An 11968-nucleotide genomic window follows, 5' to 3' on the forward strand; every position below is an offset into this window, starting at 1 on the left:
GCCTTGGGTAGTTTTGGCGGGCGGGTGGAGGTGAATGGTAATATGTAGGTTGAGTGTTGTAGGTATGGTAGGTGGTGGCAGGGTATTGGTATTTTGAGGGTGATGGTTGATATATGGGTGGAGGTGTTTGGTATGTGAGGGAAGACTTAGGGCCCTGGGCTACCATCACAGCGCCCACTTCTTTCTTTTTCGAGATACCACCTGATTGCAAGGCTTTATATGTGGCTTGTAGCGCCTCAAAATTAGTCACTGTCACATTCTTGATTCCTTCTTGTATCCTCTCTCCGAACTTGATGATGTCTGAGAACTTGTAGTTCTCGATGACCATCAACCTTCATAATACTATGGATCTTGAGCTCTAACAAAGAACTTATTTATTTTTTCTTTTTCAAGCACTGGCCTTACCTTTGCGGCTTCTGACCTCCAACGAATAGCATACTCGCAGAAGGTTTCTTGAGGTTTTTGATATAGAAAGCATCTAGCGCGTTCTCTGTGTTCAACCTACATTTGTCCATGAAATCTGATGCCATACTTACCCAATTTTCCCACTTCTTCGGGTTTTGACTGATATACCAAGATAGGGCATATCATGTAAGACTCGGCATGAACAGTTTTATGCGAATTTGTTCGTTCTTACCTACTCCCACAAGCTTGTCGCAATTGGTTCTCAGATGCACCTTCGGATCACCAGTGCCATCAAACATTTCGAACTTTGAAGGTTTGTAACCCTCCGGCAGTTCCACATCTGGCTGAATACACAGATCTTCATAATTACAAAATTTAACGTTTTTCCCACCTTTAACTCTCTGCACTCTCCCTGTAAGTTTCTTGAGTTTCTCTGCCATGTTTCGAATGAGCAGGTCCTTCTCAGTCGGTTCTGGTATGTATAGGGTTTGCTGCGGGGTATGGGGTAAGGTTTCTACATATATCGGATTGCTTTGATGAATTCCTGGAACTTGGGTATATGGGTGGTTGTTGGTTGAGTTTTGGGGATTTGGAGTAGGTTGCGGTGCATTTTGGGGAGTGTGGTAAGTAGTGGTTTGCGGGTATTGAGTTGGATGATGGTGATGTTGTTGAGGGGTTTGCACTGGCAGTGGGTTAAGGTTCTGGGGATGTGCGGGATTATGATAGTGGTGTGGTGTGGGGAGGATTTGGAGCTGTGGGTGGTGGCTTCTGGTTTTGTGTGTTTTGTGGCGGTGTTTGGTTTTGGGTATTTGGATTTTGCTGGTTGATGTCGGGGACATTGAGAGTGAGGGAAAGGTTTGCCAGATTTCGGACCTGCTCAAGTTCGCCCTGTAACTCCAGGATTTTCTGCTCCAAACGTAATACCAATTCATTCTTCCCCTGCTTCTACCATCTGGAGTTCAACATTTTCTGCCACATTAGCATTATCTTTCCAGATACCACTTCAATCATCCATTTTCCCTTTGCCCTTGCCTTTGCTTTTGGGTCGCTAGGTGGAGGAGGAGGTGGAGGACCTCTGGATCTAGTGTGGTATATTGATGATGCCAGTATACACGAACCAACCTTTGGAAGTGGGAATAAATAAAAAAATAAAAACAAAAAGGTAACCAAGTCAGTAAGGTGAAATAAATGAGTGTTTACAATATTTAAACATGTTTCGTAAAAGTCATGCAATGATTTGCGTCCTAATTTGGGGACCTCATTGTGCTTGAGGTAGGCCTAAGGGACACACTGACTTGGAGAAAATTGATGCCAATGTTTTCTTCATTTCATTAGTGCGGAAATAAGCTAAAACAATCTCTTACTAAATCAACAAATAATAAAATCACTAATGCCATTAAGCCTTATTACATCGAAATCTAATCTAAGATAGAAAGCGGTAAAGAACATCATCTACTTGGTCCCTGAAGGACCTTCTCCATGTTTGGTGCTTTGACCCCATCAATCATGTTTCCCAGATCGTGCATGTCCATCAATAAGTAAGCCTTTGCCAGCTTTCCTCCTTCATCACCGTTCATGCCTTGACAATCCCAGAGTGTATTTCTCGTCTTCCCTTCTAGCTCCATTAGCCCTTGCTCCAAGTATTCTTACCTCTTTGTTGACTTAGTGGCAATCTCTTTCCATTCCCTTATCCCCTCTATGTTTACTTTGTGCTGCTCCATATGCTTAGCTTCGGACTCGAATACCCTTTTGCGTAGACTCTTGTACTTCACATGTGCCTCAGCCACTTCATCTATGATCATATCCTTTAAATTGACTCATGGTTTGACATCCTTAGCTATATCATCTTCAAGTCATGATAAATAGTAGTATATATGGCTGGCGTGATACCTGTTTGGCTCAATAGTTTCTCCTTCCACAATGATCTTTTGGTTCCACATATGTTGCTCTTCGAACTTTAATGGGATGACATCTCCCATGAAATCAGCCTTGTACTGGACCATGTTGGAAAATCGAGGTATGACTTGTTTCCTTCCATCTTGCCTCATTACCCTTATAGGAGCGTAAGGGTAGATGCCTCATAGACCGATCAGTACCAAGTGAGTAGTCCCTTTTGACCTGGTGATGAACTCACTACTAGGAAACCACTCAAACATCCAATGCACTTGCTCATCTGTCAGATTGCTAAAGATACGCACCCAACTCACAGCATTTCCAGGCTTTGCAAACCTATCTGGAATAAACTTCATTTTCTTTGGGTGATGATTGGCTATGTAGTTATTCAGTGGCCTTTGCAGAAGCTGTTGACGATACTCACCCCTCTGAAAGTGTTCCAACAGCCAGACTTGTAGCAATAGATTGCAACCCTCAAAGTGTCTGAATCCATGCTTACACCGATCCAGAGCGTGGTATATCTCAGCTAAGATCATTGGGACGATAGTATAATCTTGTCCCTCGATGACATCCATTAAGTTCCTGGCGACCATAGCTAAGAGAGTGTGAATCCTTCCTCCTTGCATTAGAAAGATTAACAACCCCAAGAAGGAGATAATAAAAACATAAACCCGACGATGCACCCATCCTAAAGAAGTAATAGCTAGTTCATCATGATGAAGACGATATGATTTGCTATGCCTGTAGCACTTGCAAAGAAACTCAAAAGGGATGTATGATTTCTTTAGACAGAGCATTTCGTCATTCTTCTTAAAACCCAAAATTTTCAGAAAACCGTGGGGAGTGCAATTTTCTGGCACTAGCAGTCCGGGACTATCCCATGGTAACTTGGAGAAACTCCCTATTTCTTCCAGGAGAGGAGTCATTTCCATATTGCCAAATCGAAAAATAGCTCTTTTCTTATCCCAAAACATGGTAGTGGCCTCAATCAATTCCCTGTTTGGTTGAATGTTCAGCAAAGATGGCAGGTTACACAATACTCTCCTCACATGATTTTTATCACAAGGTGCGAGGTCTTTCCACTAGTCAATTAGCAATGGCGGGATATTTTTGACCATACCGAACCTGGGGACTTCGTGCTTTATTTTCTGTAAACAAATAAAAGTTAGCCCTTTCCCCCTTCCAGATTTGACTATTTACGCACTAACGATCAGCATGTTGACACATTTTCTCCAAGTAATTCACATAACATGATAGTGTCCTTTGGGATTATGGAAATCTCGTCAGACTTTGGACAAGGTTTTATCTAAGAGGGTTGTTACGTCAATGACGTCTCAATCCGTACTAGGTTCAGCATGATGCATGTACATTTCAAATCGGAGTGTGCTTTTTAGAAGGGTCTAGACTGGTGCTCTCAAGTGGATAACTTTGGAGGGAAAGTCACGGAACCATCGACTGCACCGTTGATCAACTAGTCTATCGCAAATAAGCCTTTTCGATTTAAAAGGGTATTTTTAGGAAAGCGCGGACACTCATCAAGCGCCGCTATGTTGATAATAAGCACGAGTGGAGTATGATGTGGAGCATGCTTTATGCAGCAATAGTAACTTGTTGTCAAGTATTTGCATGATAAAAGTGCATAAAATAGTAAATAATATGGTAAAGATGAAGAGGAGAAGGAAAAGAAGAGAAAAGAAAAGAAAGGCAAAAAGAGAGAAGTCAGTTTAACTCATGAAAATGTGCGAGAACATAATTAAGCAGATAGAGAAATAGGGATGGAAGAGTCGTGATATAGCAGTCTTAGACAGGATGAGGGAAACGGGAGAGTACGTACATGTCATAGCAAATAAAGGGAAATAAGGGAGGAGATGCACATGTTATAGAAAATTAACCAAATAAAGGAAGATAAGGAAAAGGATGTACATGTCATAGAAAATTAGACAAATAAAGGAAGATAAAGGAAGGGATGTACATGTTATCAAATATATCCATTAATCCACATAATTCAACTTCGTTATGGTAATAGCCTAAGTGTAACTCCCCAGCAGAGTCTTCATGCTATCGTGCCCCGTATTCTCGCAAAAGCGGGCTTCGACATGTGACAACTCTTTAAAGAGAAGTATTAAAAGAAAAGAGTCGCCACCTAATGATTTTTAAGGTGCGTTAGGGAACCTATTTGCAAATAATTCTGTTTAACTAGTCTACGTCACCAAAGATCGGGTAAGGGCACAAATTACCTCAAAGAGAAGGGGTTAGGCACTATTCAAGGTCCACAATTGTGGTTCCCGGTCAAAATTTAAACTATGTAGATTAGATGATTTGGATACGTAATCAAACAAGTGAGGAAAGGTATAAAAGTTGAAGACTTTATTATAACACATAAGAATAGATGATCAGTACAAATCTTAAAGGTTACAAAGGGTACAAGGGAATTAGCCTACGTTAAATGACTAAGTGTGAATAACAAGTATCTAAAGAAAAAAAGGGGGATCCTAAGTTTTTTAGCCTAAAGGATCACCCTGTGCAACATAAATAATACTTTGCAACTCCCTTAAGGTAGGGGTTGCTCATATAATTCGGCGGGCACAGACTATCATCTCCTACTACCCGATTACTATATTGAAGTTGTTACTTAAGGCGTTCTAGTTCAATTCTAAATTGTATCCTATGTGTGTGCTACTCGTCCATACCTATGGTCCAGGAAGCTTTGGACCTACTATGATGTGGTTCTAAACTCAACTTAGGTTACTCAAAATGAGAAAGCTAGGCGACATTCAAAAGAGATAGGACTTCATGTAAAGATAATTAAAGGCCCAAGTTAGCCTCCACACATAGAAAACAAATGCACGCGCCAGAATAGGCAGTAGATGGTTTCAAAATTAAGACTTAGAGTCCTATAGGCATGGTTTCTAGGTGATTTTGAATTCCAGCATTGTATGTGCAACGTTATTGCTCTCAATGGCTTAGGCGAGGAGGCAGTAAACTGTTTGTTAACTCAAAATTATCAGCGCTGATTTTATAAATATATGTCTAGGCAGATGACATTGTTTTATAGGCGTGGTTTCTAGTAGTGGCATAACTAAGCAATGAAACAGTTTTGAAAGTCTAGCATTAACAACATTGACCTCGTGAACAATTTTAAGCGAGTGACAATATCCTAAAGGCATGATTTCTAACAATTGACAATCGGACTTGATTTTTTATAATACTTTATTCCTATAGGCATGTCATCTAGGCGGGGCAGTGTAATAAAAACAACAGAGGTAGTTGATTAAAAGTTTAGAGTCCTATAGTCATGATATATGCATGGGCAGTACACTAAAGTAATAGAAGCAATTGACCAATGGATTATTTGAAGTCATGTAGGAATGGTATCTAAGTCAACAAAAGCATATGTTATACATGTTAAAGGTATGTTGTCAAAATGCACAGTAGTAATATAGAAGTGAGTATGTCAAACACTTGGACTAACGTATTTAAACAGTGTACAAGTGAGGTGTGCATGATTCCTATAGACATGATTTCTATTGATGTGCAAAAATAAAGTAAGTTAAACAAAATAGCACATAAAGCACATAGACCCTATAGACACGTTTTTAACCCTTTCATGCAAATATTAGAATACCCCAGCCCACTTTCATTAATCTCCCCATTATTTATTATTATAAATTATTACAGACCAAATAAACATAATAAATAGTCATAAGCCCAATAAGACAGCTATAAGCCCAACACAAAGGAATCCTCCGACTTTCTGGGCCTTCCATTGTCTTGATCTACGAACCACCAGCAGGCCTAAATCCCAAGCTCACAAGGATAATTAGCATGCACCTGAATCCATTACCCAGGTCCAACAACACATATGTCCCATCAAACCAGGCCCAAACGTGAAGACAATTATCTTGCTTACCCAGTAGCTAATGACAGATGCCACAAATAACACACCATGCAAATTAATTACTCAAACAACTTCAGAAATAGACGTGTACATGAGGGAATACTTAGGTGTTGTAGACAATGAAGAAACTGGACTTGTTAAACATGATATCCCAGATAAACACATGAATAAGAATGGAACAAAACTCTCAAGGAGGTTTCAATAGATAGGGGTTTAAGACAAACATGGTACAAAGCTGATTCAATAGGAGTTCACATATAGGGGGTTTACCAGGAGGATTTAAAATAAGACATGCTTGAAACTAGTCCTACAGAACAATCATAGACACAATTCCATGGGGTGACGAAGTAACTAGCAGATATTCACTAATTCTAAAAAAACAAAGATTTTGCAAGTTGATAAGGTATGGCAAGTTCAGTTAGGCATCCAGGATTATCTAAAGGAATTGGACTCAAGAAAACTTAAACAGTGTAGCATTCAAGAACTCATGCGATCATGGATTAATTTTAAGGAAATTTATCATCTTGTATATGAAAGATAAGGAAATCATGATCAAAGTTAATTAGCACTCAAAAAGCAGGCAGGCTAGTGGGCATAGACCAAATTCAAAAACACATTCGAATTCTAGGTTGACATCAATCATCTCAAGAAGATTTCAGAAATCTAAGGTGATACGGGGACTTATGGCAGATGAAAGTATGCAAAATTCAAAGTTGATATGAAAGTCAAGTAGCACTTAAGAAGGCCAGAATTCATTCGAGTTAAAATACACATAATGAGAGTACATTAAATATGTTGAAGCCTATCAAGTTCAACTACTAGAGAACATGGAACTGTAGAGCATTGTTAAGATAATAGAATTGCATTAAAGCATACACCAACACAGTACCAGGGATTCATGAATAGCAAGAAAAACTGAATCATGCTTACTCACGAAAGTTCAAACAATATTACCGCACAGAACACACATGTCATAGACAAACAGAAGGGAAATAGTTAAAATTGTAAGAGTCAGAGACACTAATCAGTAGCAAAGTTAAACGAGCAACAGAGTGAGGAACTTAGAATATCAGTAGTGATTCAGTAGCAGCAATTGAAAGACACAATGGTATCCCAAATCCCCGGTGCTTCAGAGTTCACAAGAGCCTCGAGAAGGGCTTCGAGCAGTGCTTGCACCAGAGGAAGTTGTTTAATGGTATTATGGCCTTGGCTTTCAGCCGACCAAGAATTCAACAGTTTCATAAACTATTCGAGTGTAACAGAGTAAGTGAGTGAGTGAAAGAGGAGAATAGCGAGAGTAATAGCAGTAATGAGGTAAAAACATTCTGCCTCCTCAGGGAAACGGGGGAAGGGGGTTTATATATTGACAAATTAGGATGAAAAAAATAAGGAAACAACAATTAAACCTAAATCAGGAAAGAAAATATCACATGCAATCTATAATAGAACCGGTAAAAGAAGAATCGGAATCCAAACCCTAGTTGGAATCAAACTTAGGGCAAATCGTTCACAAGCCCCAATCACGACGGAATCAACAAAGATATACCATATACAAGAGAATTTTCTCTTCTCTGGTGTATAGAACCACAATCGCACCCAGAACCATAGGATCAAAGCCGTATTTGTGCGAATCAAGCTTGCCATAAATGCAATGGTAACGAAAGTTACCATAAATGAGTAATAGTAGCAAGAAAGGTAAGTAAAAGTCACGCATGGATGCGTATAAGAAAAGAATAAGAAAGGATCTCCATGGTCGGCTAGGGTTTAGTGTGAGAGTGGAGATGAGAGAATGCAGGGGCGGCTGGGTGAGTGAAATAATCTCTAGGGCTTGGTGTGAGAGTATAAGGGGAATGAGGGTTCTATTTTGGGTCGTTGATCATTTGAGATCAACGGCCATGATTAAAGAAGGCGGGGCGCATCTAAAAATGGGTCCACACTGGGTTAGGTAGATGGGTTGCTTGGTTTAGGCTTCTGAAGGGTAAAATGAGTGGGCCAGGTGCCTTGGGTTTGTTTTTGGTCCGAAAATTAGCTCTGTGTTGGGCTATAAACTAAATACACTAAATTGTTTAAATAAAAATAACTAACAAATAATAAAATATTACTTATGCAATAAAATTATTGAAAATAATAACTTAACATTATAAAAATATAAAAAATACTATTTTAACATGAATAATGTAATAAATGTGATTATGCATAGAACATAGGCTAATATTACAAAATTACGTAAATGTATCAAAATTGCAAATATAATTATATAAAATGAAGTAAAATATTATTATTATTATATATATATATATATATATATATATATATATATATATATATATATATATATATATATATATATATATATATATAGATGTAAATAATAAATTTGGACAATTATGTCGTCACAAAATAATTATATGACTCTTGTAAATGCAAAACTGATATTTTGAAAGTATGTATGATATCTATAAAATATGAGGGCAAAATTGGGTATCAACACTTCCCTTGTCTATAACCCCCCTCCCCCCTTTATGACTTGCTAACTTAATTCTATAATAGGTAAAACTCACCATGTCTGTGTAATATCACAACCTCATTTGAAGTATCTATGTGTAGTTGATTAAAATATTGCATGTAGCTCTGTTTATCTGCATGACCTCATGTTCCTATACTTTATTTTGAAATTTCACTTGGTCCTCTCTTTCTCTACTGATGAACTGAACTTAGTCTGTAAACCCTAAGAGAACTTCCTTTTGTTGTTGCTTGGACATAATAATTTACCTAAGGATAATACTATTATGGAGATGTGATTCTGTCTTCAATTCCAAAAGGAAGTAAGATTGATAATCTATGATCCTGTTAAACACTTTACGGAATCCCATGTTTGAATCTGTAACCTGTAGTCATGCTAAGAGTCCTGATTATGTTCTGGTATCTTTGATAATACCTTAGAAGTTGCTAATCATGACTGTCTGTCTGAATCCTTGTTGATATTTTTTTAAAGTTTCTTATGGTATTGTTAATCTGTGCATATGCTAGTGGCAAGGCCTGAGTTAACTAATTTGTGGCTAGTTTGATAAAACAGGGGTATTTTTATTATTGTATATATGAGTTGTGTGCTCTTTTAGATGGAATCTCGAGTGTTTGGTTCGTTTAGCAGTTACATTAATAATATGCATATCTCTATGTGTGACTTGTTTGATATGTGTTTCATTCCTTTAATACTAAAAATGAAGTTATAAAATGAAACTGTTCTTATGTCCTTATGTTATTCTGTCAAGGGAAAAGTATACTTTTGTGGTAATATTCATATCTCTATGTGTGACTTGTTTGATATGTGTTTCATTCCTTTAATACTAAAAATGAAGTTATAAAATGAAACTGTTCTTATGTCCTTATGTTATTCTGTCAAGGGAAAAGTATACTTCTGTGGTAGGGAGTATTATGGTAGTTAGTTTACATTGAAAGGGACTCATTGGCACTTAAACCCATAGGAAAAAATGAGGGGGTTAGTTGTTTGATTTCAGATGCTAAGCTGTCAGACTTCTTTTGGATAAAATCACCTAACATTGTTGCTTATATTATTAACTCTTCTCCTACTGTTGCTTTGGATTGTGATGTCCTTGATAGAATTTGGTTTGATAAGGATGTTTCTTATGATCACTTGAGAGTCTTTGGGTGTAAGATCGTTGTGCATGTTCCTAAGGATGAAAGGTCAAAGTTGAATATTAAAATTAGACAGTGTATCTTCATTAGTTATGGTCAAGACGAATTTTGTATTTGCTTATATGATCAAGTTGAAAAGAAACTTATTAGAAGTTATAATATTGTATTATTTAAAGACCAGACAATTGAAGATTTTGACAAAGCTGATAAGGTTGATTCTTAGAGTGCTGAGAGCTTAGTTAATGTTGATCCAGACTATTGTTCAAGAAGAAAATTTGTGAACTAATGATAATGAAATTGATAACAAATATGGTGATCATGTTCAGAATGATCTGCATGATATGTTGACGCTTTAGTGCAAGATGATGTGGTTGGCCAGCAACCAGATACTATTGATGCTCCAGAGAGTTTTTTCAGAAGATCTACTAGAGAGAAAAGACCTTTTTCTCTTTATTCTCCCAATGAGTATATACTCTTGATTGACAGAAAAAAAATCTGAAAGTTTTGATGAGATAATGGACAGTAAAGAAAAAAAAGGTGTTAAATGCTATGAAGGATGAGATAAAATTCTTGCATGATAATCATATATTTGATTTGGTCAAGCTACCTAAATACAAAAAAGCTTTGAAACATAAGTAACTTTCAGGGTGAAACATGAAGATGGCAACCCAGTTTTATGGAACAAGGGTAGATTAATTGTCAAAAGCTTTAATAAGAAACTATGAGTTGATTTTGATGAGATATTATCTCTAGTCGTGAAGATGTCATCTATTCTCGTGGCTCTAGGCTTAGCTACAAGTCTAAATTTAGAGGCTCGACAAATGGATGCTAAAAATATTTTTTCCCATGGTGACTTAGAAGAAAAAATTTGTATGGAGCATCCAGAAGACTTTGAAGTCAAGGAAAAGGAGAATTATATTTGCAAATTGAAAAATAGCTTGTATGCTTTAAAATAAGCTCACATGCAGTGGTACGGAATGTTTGGTTCTTTTATGATTCAACAATGCTTTAAGAAGACTTCTACAGGCTATTGGGTTATTGAACAAATATTCTCTAATAATGACTTTATTATTTTATTACTTTATGTTGATGATATGCTTGGCTTGCAAGATTCACTAATACAACACCGTCTGATAATAAAATAAACAATAGTAAAGGAAATAACAGAAGGTGACTCTGAGGCCTGCGAACGTCGAGCAGGTATAACTTGAAGTCTCCGGAGATAACAGTCCTATAGCTGGCGTCTGGCACGAGCAGATGTACCTGGATCTGAATAAAAATGTATAGAAGCATAGCATGAGTATACCACAACAGTACCCAATAAGTATCAAGCCTAACCTCGGTAGAGTAGTAACGAGACCAGGTCAAGACACCTACTAGGATAAGAAAAACAGAACAAAGTATAGTATAGTCTACTAATTGAAAAGCGGGGACATAATGACAACAAAGCAGTATATTAATACAAGCTAACAACGGAAATTAATACAATAAAAGCAATAAGAAGTGAACACATAATAAGGGCAACAAGTAATCAAATACGGACAAACACATGTAAGACAATGAAGAAAACAACAAGAATTGTTCAACCAACAAGCCTTTTAACATAGAAAGTACAACAAGAATCACAACTGAGGTACCACATCTCATAATCTCGTTTCACAAGTTACAATCATAATCTTTCCTTATATCGCCGCGTGAGCCTTACATTTGGATTTTTAAAAACATTTTTCTGAAATAGCTACACGTGCTTTAGCACCCTTATGTCACCGCGTGGCTTCAAGTAATTCCCTTGCTAGAAACACGCACATAAATCCCACCTTATGTCGCTACATGCGCATCAACCTCTATCCTTATACTGCCACATGTGCATTAATATTACAACACAATAACATCTTGCACCACATGTGCCCATATTTTCACAACTTGCAAAAATCACAATACCAATGTTACCGCAACATATAGCCCATGGCTCAACCACAATGAGTACAAGAATCTCAAATTAGCATAATGAATGAGAAATACTCAACAAAGGAGGATATCTCAATAAATAACAATAGGTACGATCTCAACTCGATACACAGCTGGGGCCCTTGGGACCCGTCCGTACATACCATC

Source organism: Nicotiana tomentosiformis, chromosome 12 (genome assembly GCF_000390325.3).
Source record: "Nicotiana tomentosiformis chromosome 12, ASM39032v3, whole genome shotgun sequence".
Lineage (NCBI taxonomy): Eukaryota > Viridiplantae > Streptophyta > Magnoliopsida > Solanales > Solanaceae > Nicotiana > Nicotiana tomentosiformis.